The sequence below is a fragment of the Lotus japonicus genome, chromosome 1 (assembly GCF_012489685.1).
Source record: "Lotus japonicus ecotype B-129 chromosome 1, LjGifu_v1.2".
Taxonomy (NCBI): Eukaryota; Viridiplantae; Streptophyta; class Magnoliopsida; order Fabales; family Fabaceae; genus Lotus; species Lotus japonicus.
Window position 1 is genome coordinate 1,905,521 of NC_080041.1, and position 19,348 is coordinate 1,924,868.

At 37.9% G+C, this 19,348-nt stretch overlaps 1 long non-coding RNA gene across 3 annotated transcripts; it reads left to right on the forward strand.

Annotated features, from left to right (window-relative positions):
* Window positions 1–1,271: 1,271 nt before the first annotated feature.
* LOC130732974 (uncharacterized) lies at window positions 1,272–19,141 on the forward strand. 3 transcript variants are annotated; one of them, XR_009017226.1, is made up of 60 exons: window positions 1,272–1,407; window positions 1,511–1,624; window positions 1,729–1,822; window positions 1,906–2,030; window positions 2,120–2,343; window positions 2,469–2,517; window positions 2,766–2,879; window positions 2,981–3,074; window positions 3,158–3,282; window positions 3,372–3,595; window positions 3,721–3,769; window positions 4,018–4,131; window positions 4,238–4,331; window positions 4,415–4,539; window positions 4,629–4,694; window positions 4,787–5,044; window positions 5,275–5,389; window positions 5,480–5,575; window positions 5,656–5,780; window positions 5,870–5,935; window positions 6,028–6,629; window positions 6,723–6,818; window positions 6,899–7,023; window positions 7,235–7,388; window positions 7,475–7,884; window positions 7,975–8,070; window positions 8,150–8,274; window positions 8,364–8,429; window positions 8,638–8,703; window positions 8,796–8,900; window positions 8,987–9,053; window positions 9,284–9,398; window positions 9,490–9,585; window positions 9,666–9,790; window positions 9,880–10,122; window positions 10,248–10,658; window positions 10,746–10,841; window positions 10,923–11,047; window positions 11,137–11,202; window positions 11,295–11,399; window positions 11,486–11,893; window positions 11,989–12,084; window positions 12,165–12,289; window positions 12,379–12,444; window positions 12,537–12,641; window positions 12,728–12,903; window positions 13,025–13,138; window positions 13,235–13,330; window positions 13,411–13,902; window positions 13,989–14,426; window positions 14,516–14,611; window positions 14,693–15,149; window positions 15,276–15,685; window positions 15,780–15,875; window positions 15,957–16,081; window positions 16,171–16,236; window positions 16,937–17,347; window positions 17,449–17,544; window positions 17,626–17,750; window positions 18,755–19,141. It is a non-coding gene; the product is annotated as an uncharacterized LOC130732974 (long non-coding RNA). The 3 variants fall into 3 exon arrangements; XR_009017227.1 differs by lacking the exons at window positions 1,272–1,407; window positions 1,511–1,624; window positions 1,729–1,822; ... (1 more) ...; window positions 2,120–2,343; window positions 2,469–2,517 and adding an exon at window positions 2,527–2,662; XR_009017228.1 differs by lacking the exons at window positions 1,272–1,407; window positions 1,511–1,624; window positions 1,729–1,822; ... (6 more) ...; window positions 3,372–3,595; window positions 3,721–3,769 and adding an exon at window positions 3,779–3,914.
* The last annotated feature ends 207 nt before the right edge of the window (window positions 19,142–19,348 follow it).

Sequence of the window (19,348 nt, forward strand, 5' to 3'; positions counted from 1 at the left end):
CAATGCAATCAGCCTTTTCAGGATAACGGTATTGTTAAAACGCATTGGTTAATTTGTCCCATATTGCATTATACGAGTAATTATAGAATCCTGCATGTATCTTGTGGACTCGGGCACAAAACACATGCTAGGTGCTATAATTAACTAAGGTTACTTTAGAGTCCGTTCTAGTTATTGTGTTCAGTTCTTGTCTTGTTATTTTTTTGACTGCGTTCAGATGCCCTTATGGAAATGTTTTCTATTTGTTTTCAGGTCCAATGAATTGTAGCTATTCGAGGCACATGTGATCGATTTACTGAAGTACTTTTGACCAATTCGGGAAAGCGACAAAGGCGCACCTCACTGATCTCTTATGTTCTCTCAAATGTTAGTCACTTAGTCACATTTTTCATTTTAACCCCCCCCCCCCCTCTCACTCGCTCTCTTCTCTCTTCTCTCTTCTTCTTTTTTGATTCTTGATGTGCTTTTCTTGCAGGTTTTCAACAATGGCGATTTAATGATCTTTTTCTAATTTGAAAGGAAACCATATTGAATTCTTGAAGCATCACGACAAGTTTTAGCAATAACAAGGGTAAACCTCACTGCTCTCATCTCTTCTTTTTATCCTTAGTCTTATTTTTCTCTTTCCCCTCTGATTCTCTTTCTCTTAGGGTATGGGTGGTGTAGATTCCCTCTCGAACGAGACAACCAAGCGGGTGGAGGAAAACCACGATGGTGTCTTAAATCTTTCATGCTGCTCCTTCCTCTAACAGGAATAAAATAAAACGAAATAGAAGTGAGTGCTCTAAACGCTCGGTATGAACGATATAGTCCACATTAACATTCTATTAAGCCCCTGACAATATTTTCTTTTACTTTCTCTAGCTTGCTGGTGTACGTCTTGGAGCAATGATCCAATTTTCGAGCGACAAAGCAATTAGCCTTTCCACGATAAGCGTCTTTCTTGTATAATGGTGTAGTTTTCCTAATTGTTGATTTTTTTTAACTAGAACTTGAGGGCCTAGGCATTTTATTTTGTTTAGCCAGAGTTAGAGGCGCACTTGATCGAATTCTTGAAGTTCTTTGATCAGTTCGTGAAGACAACGAAGGTTACTTACATGCCATCTTCTCTTCTTTTCAGGATAACGGTCTTGCGAAAATGCATTGGTTAATTTGTCCCATGTTGCATTATTTACATTGCACTTAGAACTAAACACCCTTTTATTTTCTACAGCTTTATGCGGTTCTTCTTACCTTAATAGATCCAATTTGCAAAGGACGATGTAATCAGCCTTTTCAGGATAACGGTTTTGCTAAAACGCATTGGTTAATTTGTCTCATATTGCATTATTCGAGTAATTATAGAATCCTGCATGTATCTTGTGGACCCGGGCACAAAACACATGCTAGGTGCTATAATTATCAAAGGTTACTTTAGAGTCCATTCTAATTATTGTGTTCAGTTCTTGTCTTGTTATTTTTTTTACTGCGTTCAGATGCCCTTATGGAAATGTTTTCTATTTATTTTCAGGTCCACTGAATTGTAGCTATTCGAGGCACATGTGATCGATTTATTGAAGAACTTTTGACCAATTCGGGAAAGCGACAAAGGCGCAAATCGCTGATCTCTTATGTTCTCTCAAATGTTAGTCACTTGGTCACATTTTTCATTTTACCCCCCCCCCCCCACCCCTCACTCGCTCTCTTCCCTCTTCTTGTTTTTTGATTCTTGATGTGCTTTTCTTGCAGGTTTTCAACTATAGCGATTTAATGATCTTTTTCTAATTTGAAAGGAAATCAGATGGAATTCTTGAAGCATCACGACAATTTTGAGCAATAACAAGTTTAAACCTCACTGCTCTCATCTCTTCTTTTTATCCTTAGTCTTATTTTTCTTTCTTTCCCCTCTGATTCTCTTTCTCTTAGGGTATGGATGGTGTAGATTCCCTCTCGAACGAGACAACCAAGCGGGTGGAGGAAAACCACGATGGTGTCTTAAATCTTTCATGCTGCTCCTTCCTCTAACAGGAATAAAATAAAACGAAATAGAAGTGAGTGCTCTAAACGCTCGGTATGAACGATATAGTCCACATTAACATTCTAATAAGCCCCTGACAATATTTTCTTTTACTTTCTCTAGCTTGCTGGTGTACGTCTTGGAGCAATGATCCAATTTTCGAGCGACAAAGCAATTAGCCTTTCCACGATAAGCGTCTTTCTTGTATAATGGTGTAGTTTTCCTAATTGTTGATTTTTTTTAACTAGAACTTGAGGGCCTAGGCATTTTATTTTGTTTAGCCAGAGTTAGAGGCGCACTTGATCGAATTCTTGAAGTTCTTTGATCAGTTCGTGAAGACAACGAAGGTTACTTACATGCCATCTTCTCTTCTTTTCAGGATAACGGTCTTGCGAAAATGCATTGGTTAATTTGTCCCATGTTGCATTATTTACATTGCACTTAGAACTAAACACCCTTTTATTTTCTACAGCTTTATGCGGTTCTTCTTACCTTAATAGATCCAATTTGCAAAGGACGATGTAATCAGCCTTTTCAGGATAACGGTTTTGCTAAAACGCATTGGTTAATTTGTCTCATATTGCATTATTCGAGTAATTATAGAATCCTGCATGTATCTTGTGGACCCGGGCACAAAACACATGCTAGGTGCTATAATTATCAAAGGTTACTTTAGAGTCCATTCTAATTATTGTGTTCAGTTCTTGTCTTGTTATTTTTTTTACTGCGTTCAGATGCCCTTATGGAAATGTTTTCTATTTATTTTCAGGTCCACTGAATTGTAGCTATTCGAGGCACATGTGATCGATTTATTGAAGAACTTTTGACCAATTCGGGAAAGCGACAAAGGCGCAAATCGCTGATCTCTTATGTTCTCTCAAATGTTAGTCACTTGGTCACATTTTTCATTTTACCCCCCCCCCACCCCTCACTCGCTCTCTTCCCTCTTCTTGTTTTTTGATTCTTGATGTGCTTTTCTTGCAGGTTTTCAACTATAGCGATTTAATGATCTTTTTCTAATTTGAAAGGAAATCAGATGGAATTCTTGAAGCATCACGACAATTTTGAGCAATAACAAGTTTAAACCTCACTGCTCTCATCTCTTCTTTTTATCCTTAGTCTTATTTTTCTTTCTTTCCCCTCTGATTCTCTTTCTCTTAGGGTATGGATGGTGTAGATTCCCTCTCGAACGAGACAACCAAGCGGGTGGAGGAAAACCACGATGGTGTCTTAAATCTTTCATGCTGCTCCTTCCTCTAACAGGAATAAAATAAAACGAAATAGAAGTGAGTGCTCTAAACGCTCGGTATGAACGATATAGTCCACATTAACATTCTAATAAGCCCCTGACAATATTTTCTTTTACTTTCTCTAGCTTGCTGGTGTACGTCTTGGAGCAATGATCCAATTTTCGAGCGACAAAGCAATTAGCCTTTCCACGATAAGCGTCTTTCTTGTATAATGGTGTAGTTTTCCTAATTGTTGATTTTTTTTAACTAGAACTTGAGGGCCTAGGCATTTTATTTTGTTTAGCCAGAGTTAGAGGCGCACTTGATCGAATTCTTGAAGTTCTTTGATCAGTTCGTGAAGACAACGAAGGTTACTTACATGCCATCTTCTCTTCTTTTCAGGATAACGGTCTTGCGAAAATGCATTGGTTAATTTGTCCCATGTTGCATTATTTACATTGCACTTAGAACTAAACACCCTTTTATTTTCTACAGCTTTATGCGGTTCTTCTTACCTTAATAGATCCAATTTGCAAAGGACGATGTAATCAGCCTTTTCAGGATAACGGTTTTGCTAAAACGCATTGGTTAATTTGTCTCATATTGCATTATTCGAGTAATTATAGAATCCTGCATGTATCTTGTGGACCCGGGCACAAAACACATGCTAGGTGCTATAATTATCAAAGGTTACTTTAGAGTCCATTCTAATTATTGTGTTCAGTTCTTGTCTTGTTATTTTTTTTACTGCGTTCAGATGCCCTTATGGAAATGTTTTCTATTTATTTTCAGGTCCACTGAATTGTAGCTATTCGAGGCACATGTGATCGATTTATTGAAGAACTTTTGACCAATTCGGGAAAGCGACAAAGGCGCAAATCGCTGATCTCTTATGTTCTCTCAAATGTTAGTCACTTGGTCACATTTTTCATTTTACCCCCCCCCCCCCCCACCCCTCACTCGCTCTCTTCCCTCTTCTTGTTTTTTGATTCTTGATGTGCTTTTCTTGCAGGTTTTCAACTATAGCGATTTAATGATCTTTTTCTAATTTGAAAGGAAATCAGATGGAATTCTTGAAGCATCACGACAATTTTGAGCAATAACAAGTTTAAACCTCACTGCTCTCATCTCTTCTTTTTATCCTTAGTCTTATTTTTCTTTCTTTCCCCTCTGATTCTCTTTCTCTTAGGGTATGGATGGTGTAGATTCCCTCTCGAACGAGACAACCAAGCGGGTGGAGGAAAACCACGATGGTGTCTTAAATCTTTCATGCTGCTCCTTCCTCTAACTGGAATAAAATAAAACGAAATAGAAGTGAGTGCTCTAAACGCTCGGTATGAACGATATAGTCCACATTAACATTCTATTAAGCCCCTGACAATATTTTCTTTTACTTTCTCTAGCTTGCTGGTGTACGTCTTGGAGCAATGATCCAATTTTCGAGCGACAAAGCAATTAGCCTTTCCACGGTAAGCGTCTTTCTTGTATAATGGTGTAGTTTTCCTAATTGTTGATTTTTTTTAACTAGAACTTGAGGGCCTAGGCATTTTATTTTGTTTAGCCAGAGTTAGAGGCGCACTTGATCGAATTCTTGAAGTTCTTTGATCAGTTCGTGAAAACAACGAAGGATACTTCCATGCCATCTTCTCTTCTTTTCAAGATAACGATCTTGCGAAAATGCATTGATTAATTTGTCCCATGTTGCATTATTTGCATTGTACTTAGAACTAAACACCCTTCTGTTTTCTACAGCTTTATGCAGTTCTTCTTTCCTCAATAGATCCAATTTACAAAGGACGATGCAATCAACTTTTTCAGGGTAACGGTTTTGCTAAAATGCATTGGTTAATTTGTCTCATATTGCATTATTCGAGTAATTGTAGAATCTTGCATGTATCTTGTGTACCCGGGCACAAAACACATGCAAGGTGCTATAATTAACTAAGGTTACTTTAGAGTCCATTCTAGTTATTGTGTTCAGTTCTTGGCTTGTTATTTTTTTGTCTGCGTTCAGATGCCCTTATGGAAATGTTTTCTATTTATTTTCAGCTCCACTGAATTGTAGCTATTTGAGGCACATGTGATCGATTTCTTGGAAGTATTTTTGACCAATTCAGGAAGGCGACAAAGGCGCACCTCACCGATTTCTTATGTTCTCTCAAATGTTAGTCATATTTTTCATTTTATGCCCCCCCTCACTCGCTCTCATCTCTCTCTTTTTTTTTTTTTGATTCTTGATGTGCTTTTCTTGCAGGTTGTCAACAATGGCGATTTAATGATCCTTTTCTAATTTGAAAGCACACCAGATTGAATTCTTGAAGCACCACGACAAGTTTGAGCTACTACTAGGGTAAACCTCTCTGCTCTCATTTCTTTTTTTATCCTTAGTCTTATTATTCTCTCTTTCCCCTCTGATTCTCTTTCTCTTAGGGTATGGATGGTGTAGAATCCCTCGCGAACGAGAATACCAAGCGGGTGGAGGAAAACCATGATGGTGTCTGAAATCTTTCATGCGCCTCCTTCCTCTAACTGAAATAAAATAAAACGAAAGAGAAGTGAGTGTTCTAAACGCTAGGTATGAACGATATAGTCCACATTAACATTCTATTTAGCCCCTGACAATATTTTCTTTTACTTTCTCTAGCTTGCTGGTGTACGTCTTGGAGCAATGATCCTATTTTCGAGCGACAAAGCAATTAGCCTTTCCACGGTAAGCGTCTTTCTTGTATAATGGTGTAGTTTTCCTAATTGTTGATTTTTTTTAACTAGAACTTGAGGGCCTAGGCATTTTATTTTGTTTAGCCAGAGTTAGAGGTGCACTTGATCGAATTCTTGAAGTTCTTTGATCAGTTCGTGAAGACAACGAAGGATACTTCCATGCCATCTTCTCTTCTTTTCAGGATAACGGTCTTGCGAAAATGCATTGGTTAATTTGTCCCATGTTGCATTATTTACATTGTACTTAGAACTAAACACCCTTTTGTTTTCTACAGCTTTATGCAGTTCTTCTTTCCTCAATAGATCCAATTTACAAAGGACGATGCAATCAGCTTTTTCAGGATAACAGTTTAGCTAAAATGCATTGGTTAATTTGTCTCTTATTGCATTATTCGAGTAATTGTAACATCCTGCATGTATCTTGTGTACCCGGGCACAAAACACATGCTAGGTGCTATAATTAACTAAGGTTACTTTAGAGTCCATTCTAGTTATTGTGTTCAGTTCTTGGCTTGTTATTTTTTTGTCTTCGTTCAGATGCCCTTATGGAAATGTTTTCTATTTGTTTTCAGCTCCACTGATTTGTAGCTATTCAAGGCACATGTGATCGATTTCTTGAAGTACTTTTGACAAATTCGGTAAAAAGACAAAGGCGCACCTCACCGATCTCTGATGTTTTCTCAAATGTTAGTCACTTAGTCACATTTTTCAATTATCACCCCTCACTCGCTCTCTTCTCTCTCTTTTTTTTTTTTATTCTTGATGTGCTTTTCTTGCAGTATGTCGACAATGGCAATTTAGCGATCTTTTTCTAATTTGAAAGCACACCTGATTGAATTCTTGAAGCACCATGAAAAGTTTGAGCTTCTACAAGGGTCAACCTCTCGGTTCTCATCTCTTTTTTTATCCTTAGTCTTATTTTTGTTTCTTTCCCCTCTGATTCTCTTTCTCTTAGGGTATGGATGGTGTAGATTCCCTCGCGAACGAGACAACAAAGCGGTTGGAGGAAAACCACGATGGTGTCTGAGATCTTTCATGCGCCTCCTTCCTCTAACTGAAATAAAATAAAACGAAAGAGAAGTGAGTGCTCTAACGCTCGGTATGACTGATATAGTCCATCTTAACATTCTATTTAGCCCCTGCAAGATATTCTTTTACTTTCTCTAGCTTGCTGGTGTACGTCTTGGAGCAATAATCCTATTTTCGAGCAACAAAGCAATTATCTTTTCAACGTAAGTGTCTTTCTTGTATATTGGTGTTGTTATCCTAATTGTTGATTTTTTTAAACTAGAACTCGAGGGGCACTGAATCAACAACGGGCCAAGGCATTTTATCGTGCTTAGCCAAAGTTGGAGGCGCACTTGAAAATCTTGAAGTTCTATGACCTGTTCGTGAAGACAACGAAGTTTAATTACATGCCATCTTCTCTTCTTTTCAGGATAACGGTCTTGCTAAAATGCATTGGTTAATTTGTCTCATGATGCACTATTTACATTGCACTTAGAACTAAACACCCTTTTATTTTCTACAGCTCTATGGAGTTCTTATTTCCTCAAAGGATCCCATTTGCAAAGGACGATGCAATCCGCCTTTTCAGGATAACGGTTTTGCTTAAACGCATTGTTTAATTTGTCCCATATTGCATTATTCGAGTAATTACAGAATCCTGCATGTATCTTGTGTACCCGGGCACAAAACACATGCAAGGTGCTATAATTAACTAAGGTTACTTTAGAGTCCATTCTAGTTATTGTTTTCAATTCTTGTCTTGTTATTTGATGTCTGCGTTCAGATTGCCTTATGAAAATGTTTTCTATTTGTTTTCAGCTCCACTGAATTGTAGCTATTGTAGGCACAAGTGATCGATTTCTTGGAGTATTTTTGACCAATTCAGGAAGGCGACAAAGGCGCACCTCACCGATCTCTTATGTTCTCTCAAATGTTAGTCATATTTTTCATTTTATTCCCCCCCCTCACTCGCTCTCTTCTCTTTCTTCTTTATTTTTGATTCTTGAAGTACTTTTCTTGCAGGTTGTCTACAATGGAGATTTAATGATCTTTTTCTAATTTGAAAGCTTACCAGATTGAATTCTTGAAGCACCACGACAAGTTTGAGCAACTACAACGGTAAACCTCACTGCTCTCATCTCTTCTTTTTATCCTTAATCTTCTTTTTCTTTCTTTCCCCTCTGATTCTTTCTCTTAGGGTATGGATGGTGTAGATATCCTCGCGAACGAGACAACCGTGCCGGTGGAGGATAACCACGATGGTGTCTGAAATCTTTCATGCTGCTCCTTCCTCTAACTGGAATAAAATAAAACGAACTAGAAGTGAGTGCACTAAACGCTCGGGATGACCGATATAGTCCATTTTAATATTCTATTTAGCCCCTGACAATATTTTCTTTTACTTTCTCTAGCTTGCTGGTGTACGTCTTGGAGCAATGATCCTATTTTCGAGCGACAAAGCAATTAGCCTTTCCACGGTAAGCGTCTTTCTTGTATAATGGTGTAGTTTTCCTAATTGTTGATTTTTTTAAACTAGAACTTGAGGGCCTAGGTATTTTATTTTGTTTAGCCAGAGTTAGTGGCGCACTTGATCGAATTCTTGAAGTTCTTTGATCGGGATGACCGATATAGTCCATTTTAATATTCTATTTAGCCCCTGACAATATTTTCTTTTACTTTCTCTAGCTTGCTGGTGTACGTCTTGGAGCAATGATCCTATTTTCGAGCGACAAAGCAATTAGCCTTTCCACGGTAAGCGTCTTTCTTGTATAATGGTGTAGTTTTCCTAATTGTTGATTTTTTTAAACTAGAACTTGAGGGCCTAGGTATTTTATTTTGTTTAGCCAGAGTTAGTGGCGCACTTGATCGAATTCTTGAAGTTCTTTGATCAGTTCGTGAAGACAACGAAGGATACTTCCATGCCATCTTCTCTTCTTTTCAAGATAACGGTCTTGCGAAAATGCATTGATTAATTTGTCGCATGTTGCATTATTTGCATTGTACTTAGAACTAAACACCCTTTTGTTTTCTACAGCTTTATGCAGTTCTTCTTTCCTCAATAGATCCAATTTACAAAGGACGATGCAATCAGCTTTTTCAGGGTAACGGTTTTGCTAAAATGCATTGGTTAATTTGTCTCATATTGCATTATTCGAGTAATTGTAGAATCTTGCATGTATCTTGTGTACCCGGGCACAAAACACATGCAAGGTGCTATAATTAACTAAGGTTACTTTAGAGTCCATTCTAGTTATTGTGTTCGGTTCTTGGCTTGTTATTTTTTTGTCTGCGTTCAGATGCCCTTATGGAAATGTTTTCTATTTCTTTTCAGCTCCACTGAATTGTAGCTATTTGAGGCACATGTGATCGATTTCTTGGAATTATTTTTGACCAATTCAGGAAGGCGACAAAGGCGCACCTCACCAATTTCTTATGTTCTCTCAAATGTTAGTCATATTTTTCATTTTATTCCCCCCCTCACTCGCTCTCTTCTCTCTCGTCTTTTTTTTTTTTATTCTTGATGTGCTTTTCTTGCAGGTTGTCAACAATGGCGATTTAATGATCTTTTTCTAATTAGAAAGCACACCAGATTGAATTCTTGATGCACCACGACAAGTTTGAGCTACTACAAGGGTAAACCTCTCTGCTCTCATTTCTTTTTTTATCCTTAGTCTTATTATTCTTTCTTTCCCCTCTGATTCTCTTTCTCTTAGGGTATGGATGGTGTAGATTCCCTCGCTAACGAGACTACCAAGCGGGAGGAGGAAAACCACGATGGTGTCTGAAATCTTTCATGCGCCTCCTACCTCTAACTGAAATAAAATAAAACGAAAGAGAAGTGAGTGCTCTAAACGCTCGGTATGAACTATATAGTTCACATTAACATTCTATTTAGCCCTTGACAATATTTTCTTTTACTTTCTCTAGCTTGCTGGTGTTCGTCTTGGAGCAATGATCCTATTTTCGAGTGACAAAGCAATTATCTTTTCCACGGTAAGTGTCTTTCTTGTATATTGGTGTTGTTATCCTAATTGTTGATTTTTTTAACCTAGAACTCGTGGGGCACTGAAACAACAACGGGCCAAGGCATTTTATCGTGTTTAGCCAAAGTTGGAGGTGCACTTAATCGAATTCTTGAAGTTGTTTGACCTGTTCGTGAAGACAACGAAGGTTAATTAAATGCCATCTTCTCTTCTTTTCAGGATAACGGTCTTGCTAAAATGCATTGGTTAATTTGTCCCATGTTGCATTATTTATATTGCACTTAGAACTAAACACCCTTTTATTTTCTACAGCTTTATGCAGTTCTTCTTTCCTCAATAGATCCAATTTGCAAAGGACGATGCAACCAGCCTTTTCAGGATAACGGTTTTGCTAAAACGCATTGGTTAATTTGTCCCATATTGCATTATTCGAGTAATTATAGAATCCTGCATGTATCTTGTGGACCCGAGCACAAAACACATGCTAGGTGCTATAATTAACTAATGTTACTTTAAAGTCCATTCTAGTTATTGTGTTCAGTTCTTGGCATGTTATTTTTTTGTCTGCGTTCAGATGCCCTTAAGGAAATGTTTTCTATTTGTTTTCAGGTCCACTGAATTGTAGTTAGTCGAGGCAAATGTGATCGATTTATTGAAGTACTTTTGACCAATTCGGGAAAGCGACAAAGGCGCACCTCGCCGATCTCTTATATTCTCTCAAATGTTAGTCACTTAGTCACATTTTTCATTTTACCCCTCACTCACTCTCTTCTCTCTTCTTTTTTGATTCTTGATGTGCTTTTCTTGCAGGTTTTCTACAATGGCGATTTAATGATCTTTTTCTAATTTGAAAGGAAACCAGATTGAATTCTTGAAGCATCACGACAAGTTTTAGCAATAACAAGGGTAAACCTCACTGCTCTCATCTCTTCTTTTTATCCTTAGTCTTATTTTTCTTTCTTTCCCCTCTGATTCTATTTCTCTTAGGGTATGGGTGGTGTAGATTCCCTCTCGAACGAGACAACCAAGCGGGTGGAGGAAAACCACGATGGTGTCTTAAATCTTTCATGCTGCTCCTTCCTCTAACTGGAATAAAATAAAACGAAAGAGAAGTGTGTGCTCTAAACGCTCGGTATGAACGATATAGTCCACATTAACATTCTATTTAGCCCCTGACAATATTTTCTTTTCCTTTCTCTAGCTTGCTGGTGTACGTCTTTGAGCAATGATTCTATTTTCGAGCGACAAAGCAATTAGCCTTTCCACGGTAAGCGTGTTTCTTTTATAATGGTGTAGTTTTCCTAATTGTGGATTTTTTTAAACTAGAACTTGAGGGCCTAGGTCTTTTATTTTGTTTAGCCAGAGTTAGAGGCGCACTTGATCGAATTCTTGAAGTTCTTTGATCAGTTCGTGAAGACAACGAAGGATACTTCCGTGCCATCTTCTCTTCTTTTCAAGATAACGGTCTTGCGAAAATGCATTGATTAATTTGTCCCATGTTGCATTATTTACATTGTACTTAGAACTAAACACCCTTTTGTTTTCTACAGCTTTATGCAGTTCTTCTTTCCTCAATAGATCCAATTTACAAAGGACGATGCAATCAGCTTTTTCAGGATAACGGTTTTGCTAAAATGCATTGGTTAATTTGTCTCATATTGCATTATTCGAGTAATTGTAGAATCCTGCATGTATTTTGTGTCCCCGGGCACAAAACACATGCTAGGTGCTATAATTGACTAAGGTTACTTTAGAGTCCATTCTAGTTATTGTTTTCAGGTCTTGGGTTGTTATTTTTTTTTTGGCATTCAGATGCCCTTATGGAAATGTTTTCTATTTGGTTTCCGCTCCACTGAATTGTAGCTATTGGAGGCACATGTGATCGATTTCTTGAAGTACTTTTGACCAATTCGGTAAAGCGACAAAGGCGCACTTCACCGATCTCTGATCTCTCAAATGTTAGTCACTTAGTCACATTTTTCAATTTAACCCCCCTCACTCGCTCTCTTCTCTCTCTTTTTTATTTTTGATTCTAGATGTGCTTTTGTTGCAGGTTTTCAACAATGGCGATTTAATGATCCTTTTCTAATTTGAAAGCACACCAGATTGAATTCTTGAAGCACCACGACAAGTTTGAGCTACTACTAGGGTAAACCTCTCAGCTCTCATTTCTTTTTTTATCCTTAGTCTTATTATTCTTTCTTTCCCCTCTGATTCTCTTTCTCTTAGGGTATGGATGGTGTAGAATCCCTCGCGAACGAGAATACCAAGGGGGTGGAGGAAAACCATGATGGTGTCTGAAATCTTTCATGCGCCTCCTTCCTCTAACTGAAATAAAATAAAACGAAAGACAAGTGAGTGCTCTAAACGCTCGGTATGAACGATATAGTCCACATTAACATTCTATTTAGCCCCTGACAATATTTTCTTTTACTTTCTCTAGCTTGCTGGTGTACATCTTGGAGCAATGATCCTATTTTCGAGCGACAAAGCAATTAGCCTTTCCACGGTAAGCGTCTTTCTTGTATAATGGTGTAGTTGTCCTAATTGTTGATTTTTTTTAACTAGAACTTGAGGGCCTAGGCATTTTATTTTGTTTAGCCAGAGTTAGAGGCGCACTTGATCGAATTCTTGAAGTTCTTTGATCAGTTCGTGAAGACAACGAAGGATACTTCCATGCCATCTTCTCTTCTTTTCAGGATAACGGTCTTGCGAAAATGCATTGGTTAATTTGTCCCATGTTGCATTATTTACATTTTACTTAGAACTAAACACCCTTTTGTTTTCTACAGCTTTATGCAGTTCTTCTTTCCTTAATGGATCCAATTTACAAAGGACGGTGCAATCAGCTTTTTCAGGATAGCAGTTTTGCTAAAATGCATTGGTTAATTTGTCTCTTATTGCATTATTCGAGTAATTGTAACATCCTGCATGTATCTTGTGTACCCGGGCACAAAACACATGCTAGGTACTATAATTAACTAAGGTTACTTTAGAGTCCATTCTAGTTATTGTGTTCAGTTCTTGGCTTGTTATTTTTTTGTCTTCGTTCAGATGCCCTTATGGAAATGTTTTCTATTTGTTTTCAGCTCCACTGAATTGTAGCTATTCAAGGCACATGTGATCGATTTCTTGAAGTACTTTTGACCAATTCGGTTAAAAGACAAAGGCGCACCTCACCGATCTCTGATGTTCTCTCAAATGTTAGTCACTTAGTCACATTTTTCAATTTATCACCCCTCACTCGCTCTCTTCTCTCTCTTCTTTTTTTTTTGATTCTTGATGTGCTTTTCTTGCAGTATGTCGACAATGGCGATTTAGCGATCTTTTTCTAATTTGAAAGCACACCTGATTGAATTCTTGAAGCACCACGAAAAGTTTGAGCTTCTACAAGGGTCAACCTCTCGGTTCTCATCTCTTTTTTTAATCCTTAGTCTTATTTTTTTTCTTTCCCCTCTGATTCTCTTTCTCTTAGGGTATGGATGGTGTAGATTCCCTCGCGAACGAGACAACCAAGCGGGTGGAGGAAAACCACGATGGTGTCTGAAATCTTTCATGCGCCTCCTTCCTCTAACTGAAATAAAATAAAACGAAAGAGAAGTGAGTTCTCTAAACGCTCGGTATGACTGATATAGTCCATCTTAACATTCTATTTAGCCCCTGCAAGATATTCTTTTACTTTCTCTAGCTTGCTGGTGTACGTCTTGGAGCAATAATCCTATTTTCGAGCAACAAAGCAATTATCTTTTCAACGGTAAGTGTCTTTCTTGTATATTGGTGTTGTTATCCTAATTGTTGATTTTTTTAAACTAGAACTCGAGGGGCACTGAATCAACAACGGGCCAAGGCATTTTATCGTGCTTAGCCAAAGTTGGAGGCGCACTTGAAAATCTTGAAGTTCTATGACCTGTTCGTGAAGACAACGAAGTTTAATTACATGCCATCTTCTCTTCTTTTCAGGATAACGGTCTTGCTAAAATGCATTGGTTAATTTGTCTCATGATGCACTATTTACATTGCACTTTGAACTAAACACCCTTTTATTTTCTACAGCTCTATGGAGTTCTTATTTCCTCAATGGATCCCATTTGCAAAGGACGATGCAATCCGCCTTTTCAGGATAACGGTTTTGCTTAAACGCATTGTTTAATTTGTCCCATATTGCATTATTCGAGTAATTATAGAATCCTGCATGTATCTTGTGTACCCGGGCACAAAACACATGTAAGGTGCTATAATTAACTAAGGTTACTTTAGAGTCCATTCTAGTTATTGTTTTCAATTCTTGTCTTGTTATTTGATGTCTGCGTTCAGATTGCCTTATGAAAATGTTTTCTATCAGATTGCCTTATGAAAATGTTTTCTATTTGTTTTCAGCTCCACTGAATTGTAGCTATGGTAGGCACAAGTGATCGATTTCTTGAAGTATTTTTGACCAATTCAGGAAGGCGACAAAGGCGCACCTCACCGATCTCTTATGTTCTCTCAAATGTTAGTCATATTTTTCATTTTATTCCCCCTCCTCACTCGCTCTCTTCTCTCTCTTCTTTATTTTTGATTCTTGAAGTACTTTCTTGCAGGTTGTCTACAATGGAGATTTAATGATCTTTTTCTAATTTGAAAGCTTACCAGATTGAATTCTTGGAGCACCACGACAAGTTTGAGCAACTACAAGGGTAAACCTCACTGCTCTCATCTCTTCTTTTTATCCTTAGTCTTATTTTTGTTTCTTTCCCCTCTGATTCTCTTTCTCTTAGGGTATGGATGGTGTAGATTCCCTCGCGAACGCGACAACCGTGCCGGTGGAGGATAACCACGATGGTGTCTGAAATCTTTCATGCTGCTCCTTCCTCTAACTGGAATAAAATAAAACGAACTAGAAGTGAGTGCACTAAACGCTCGGGATGACCGATATAGTCCATTTTAATATTCTATTTAGCCCCTGGCAATATTTTCTTTTACTTTCTCTAGCTTGCTGGTGTACGTCTTGGAGCAATGATCCTATTTAAGATCGACAAAGCAATTAGCCTTTCCACGGTAAGAGTCTTTCTTGTATAATGGTGTAGTTATCCTAATTGTTGATTTTTTAAAACTAGAACTCGAGGGGCACTGAAACAACAACGGGCCAAGGCATTTTATCGTGTTTACCCAAAGTTGAAAGCGCCCTTGATCGAATTCTTGAATTTCTTTGACCAGTTCGTGAAGACAACGAAGGTTAGTTACATGCCATCTTCTCTTCTTTTCAGGATAACGGTCTTGCGAAAATGCATTGGGCAAATTTGTCCCATGTTGCACTATTTACATTGTACTTAGAACTAAACACCCTTTTATTTTCTACAGCTTTATGCAGTTCTTCTTTCCTCAATAGATCCAATTTGCAAAGGACGATGCAATCAGCATTTTCAGGATAACGATTTTGCTAAAACGCATTGGTTAATTTGTCCCATATTGCATTATTCGAGTAATTATAGAATCCTGCATTTATCTTGTGTACCCGGGCACAAAACACATGCAAGGTGCTATAATTAACTAAGGTTACTTTAGAGTCCATTCTAGTTATTGTGTTCAATTCTTGTCTTGTTATTTTGTGTCTGTGTTCAGATGCCCTTATGGAAATGTTTTCTGTTTGTTTTCAGCTCCACTGAATTGTAGCTATTCTAGGCACAAGTGATCGATTTCTTGAAGTATTTTTGACCAATTCAGGAAGGCGACAAAGGCGCACCTCACCGATCTCTTATGTTCTCTAAAATGTTAGTCATATTTTTCATTTTATTCCCCTCCCCCCCCTCACTCGCTTCTTCTCTCTCTTCTTTATTTTTGATTCTTGAAGTACTTTTCTTGCAGGTTGTCAACAATGGAGATTTAATTATCTTTTTCTAATTCGAAAGCTCACCAGATTGAATTCTTGAAGCACCTTGACAAGTTTGAGCAACTACAAGGGTAAACCTCACTGCTCTCATCTCTTCTTTTTATCCTTTGTCTTATTTTTCTTTCTTTCCCCTCTGATTCTCTTTCTCTTAGGGTATGGATGGTGTAGATTCCCTCGCGAACAAGACAACCATGCCGGTGGAGGAAAACCACGATGGTGTCTTAAATCTTTCATGCTGCTCCTTCCTCTAACTGGAATAAAATAAAACGAAAGAGAAGTGAGTGCACTAAACGCTCGGTATGACCGATATAGTCCAGTTTAATATTCTATTTAGCCCCTGACAATATTTTCTTTTACTTTCTCTAGCTTGCTGGTGTATGTCTTGGAGCAGTGATCCTATTTTAGATCGATAAAGCAATTAGCCTTTCCACGGTAAGTGTCTTTCTTGTATAATGGTGTAGTTATCCTAATTGTTGATTTTTTAAAACTAGAACTCGAGGGGCACTGATACAACAACGGGCCAAGGCATTTTATCGTGTTTAGCCAAAGTTGGAGGCGCACTTGATCGAATTCTTGAAGTTCTTTGATAGGATCCCTAATGATTTGCCACATGTGGAATTAATTCATAATAGGACAAATAGGCCAAGAATCTTTCAGGTGTATTCTAGAAGGGGCAAGAAGGGAAATAGTGGCTAAGTTAGTTAGAGGGATAACGGATAGGGAAAAGGAGAGCTGGCAGGTAGATAGAGAATATAAGGCAAGCAGAGGGAATGTTGAGATCATCTTGGAATTCTGTGTATTCATTATGTATAGGAAGTATTGACTTCCTAAGCGGAGCCTAGCTCTGAGTAAAGGAAATTCTAGGATTAATACTCCTTTTCCTTTGTAGTCCCATTTCAATTCAATAAAGCTCTCAGTATTCATCTAATTCATCTTTCTATTGAAAAATACCTGTTTCTTGCAATCTGGTTCCTAACATTCTTTGACCAGTTCGTGAAGACAACGAAGGTTAATCACATGCCATCTTCTCTTCTTTTTAGGATAACGGTCTTGCTAAAATGCATTGGTTAATTTGTCCCATGATGCATTATTTACATTGGACTTTGAACTAAACACCCTTTTTTTTCTACAGCTTTATGCAGTTCTTCTTTCCTCAATAGATTCAATTTGCAAAGGACAATGCAATCAGCCTTTTCAAGATAATGGTTTTGCTGAAATGCATTGGTTAATTTGTCCCATACTGCATTATTCGAGTAATTATAGAACCCTGCATGTATCTTGTGTACCCGGGCACAAAACACATGCAAGGTGCTATAATTAACTAAGGTTACTTTAAAGTCCATTCTAGTTATTGTGTTCAATTCTTCTCTTGTTATTTTTTTGTCTGCGTTGAGATGCCCTTATGGAAATGTTTTATATTTGTTTTCAGCTCCACTGAATTGTAGCTATTTGAGGCACATGTGATCGATTTCTTGAAGTATTTTTGATCAATTCAGGAAGGCGACAAAGGTGCACCTCACCGATCTCTTATGTTCTCTCAAATGTCAGTCACTTAGTCACATTTTTCATTTTATCCCCCCCCAACCCGCTCACTTCTCTCTTCTTTTTTTTTTTTTGTTGATTCTTGATGTGCTTTTCTTGCAGGTTGTCAACAACGGCGATTTAATGAACTTTTTCTAATTTGAAAGCACACCGGATTGAATTCTTGAAGCACCAAGACAAGTTTGAGTAACTACAAGGGTAAACCTCACTGCTCTCATCTCTTCTTTTTATCCTTAGTCCTATTTTTCTTTCTTTCCCCTCTGATTCTCTTTCTCTTAGGGTATGCATGGTGCAGATTCCCTCTCGAACGAGACAACCAGGCGGGCGGAGGAAAACCACGATGGTGTCATAAATCTTTCATGCGGCTCCTTCCTCTAACTGAAATAAAATAAAACGAAAGAGAAGTGAGTGCTCTAAACGCTCTGTATGACTGATATAGTCTATTTAACCCCTGGCAATATTTTCTTTTACTTTCTTTAGCTTGCCAGTGTACGTCTTGGAGCAATGATCCTATTTTCGAGTGACAAAGCGGTTATCCTTTCCACGGAATGTGTCTTTCTTGTATAACGGTGTAGTTATCCTAAATGAGCCTTCACTACCCTTCATATCTTTCAACATCTTCTTGGTCTCACCTCAAATCCGGCTAAGAGTGAGGTTGTCTATTCCATCCATTGCCCGCATGGCGTCATAAAATCTTAGTCTTGGATCTCTCTTCGCAATGCAATAAAGAAGTCTAAATAGTTACCATTAGCAACTTCCCTTTCTCAGATTTTATTAAAAGATCAAATTGCATCCTTTTTATCTATCAATTCTCGGAAGATCACAGAGGAGGTAAATGATAAAAATATGTAAATTTTGATTGGAATAAAAACAGAAGAACATGAACCTAAGATTTCATCATACAACATTATCATAACATTGTTACTAACAATACATTTTCACTAATGGTACTTAAATCTTTTTTCTGAAAAAAAATTAAGTAGAAGAAGAAGAAGAATGATTGAGTGATTGAGTGAGTGAGTGAGTGAGAGTGAGTGAGAGATAGATATGTGCATTTTGTGATTGTTTTGAGTTCAACACTTCAATCTATTTGTTGGAACATGTTGCCATGCATTTTGTCAAAACAACCGATTGTCGAAGCAGATGCCGTGGCATCTGACCTCGTGAAGCTAGGGCATCAGTCCTCAGCTTGTGTTTCTGTTGTGGGCCCTCTGAAGATTTATTGAAGATATGTTTTTTGAGTTACTTGAGGAACAAGTAGCTGTCGAGAAGGGTTTTGAGTGTTGGGTTGTTATTTGTTGAAACAATCTTTGTTAAAAGATTGGTTTCTATCTTTTCTTGTGCAATAAGAAACCGAATCTATCAAGATTGCGTTTTGAATTGCTGTTACTGCAATCTGTTTCTTCAGCCCGTGCCAACCCTAAAGCACATGCTACCGCTGCTGAAGTCTATAAAAGGATGAAGACCTAAAACGTGAAGTGTACCGAAGCTGATAAGAGAGATCGTGTGTTTTAGGATTTGTTATTGTGCTTCGTCCTTGTTATTTGTGAATCCTCTTTGCTCACTGATTCTATAAAGCAAAGAAGGGTTCTGTGTTGTTTGATTATATTCAAACTCTGATTGTTATTGTGTTTACCAATCACTGTGGCAGTGATTGAGAGAAAGTGAGAGGGGCTCTCATACTTAGGTTGGGATTCTAAGTAGAAATACACTGGGTAGATTAGGAAGTGAACTATGAACTGAGTTGTTCATGAGTGTCTGTAATTCCTGAGTCTTGAGATAGTGGATTTCCTTTCTTTGGGTGCAAACCCTCCAGACGTAGGTGAAAGTTTTCACTGAACTGGGTTAACAATTACTGTGTGTTATTGTTTCTGTTGTTAAGTTTTGTTTTCAGTTAAGCCGTTGTCGAACCTCTTGTCCTAGCATCGTGCAGGACAATTGTATCAGAGGGAACCTGAATTTACACTATTGTTTATTATATATAGAACCTTCTAGCCTATGG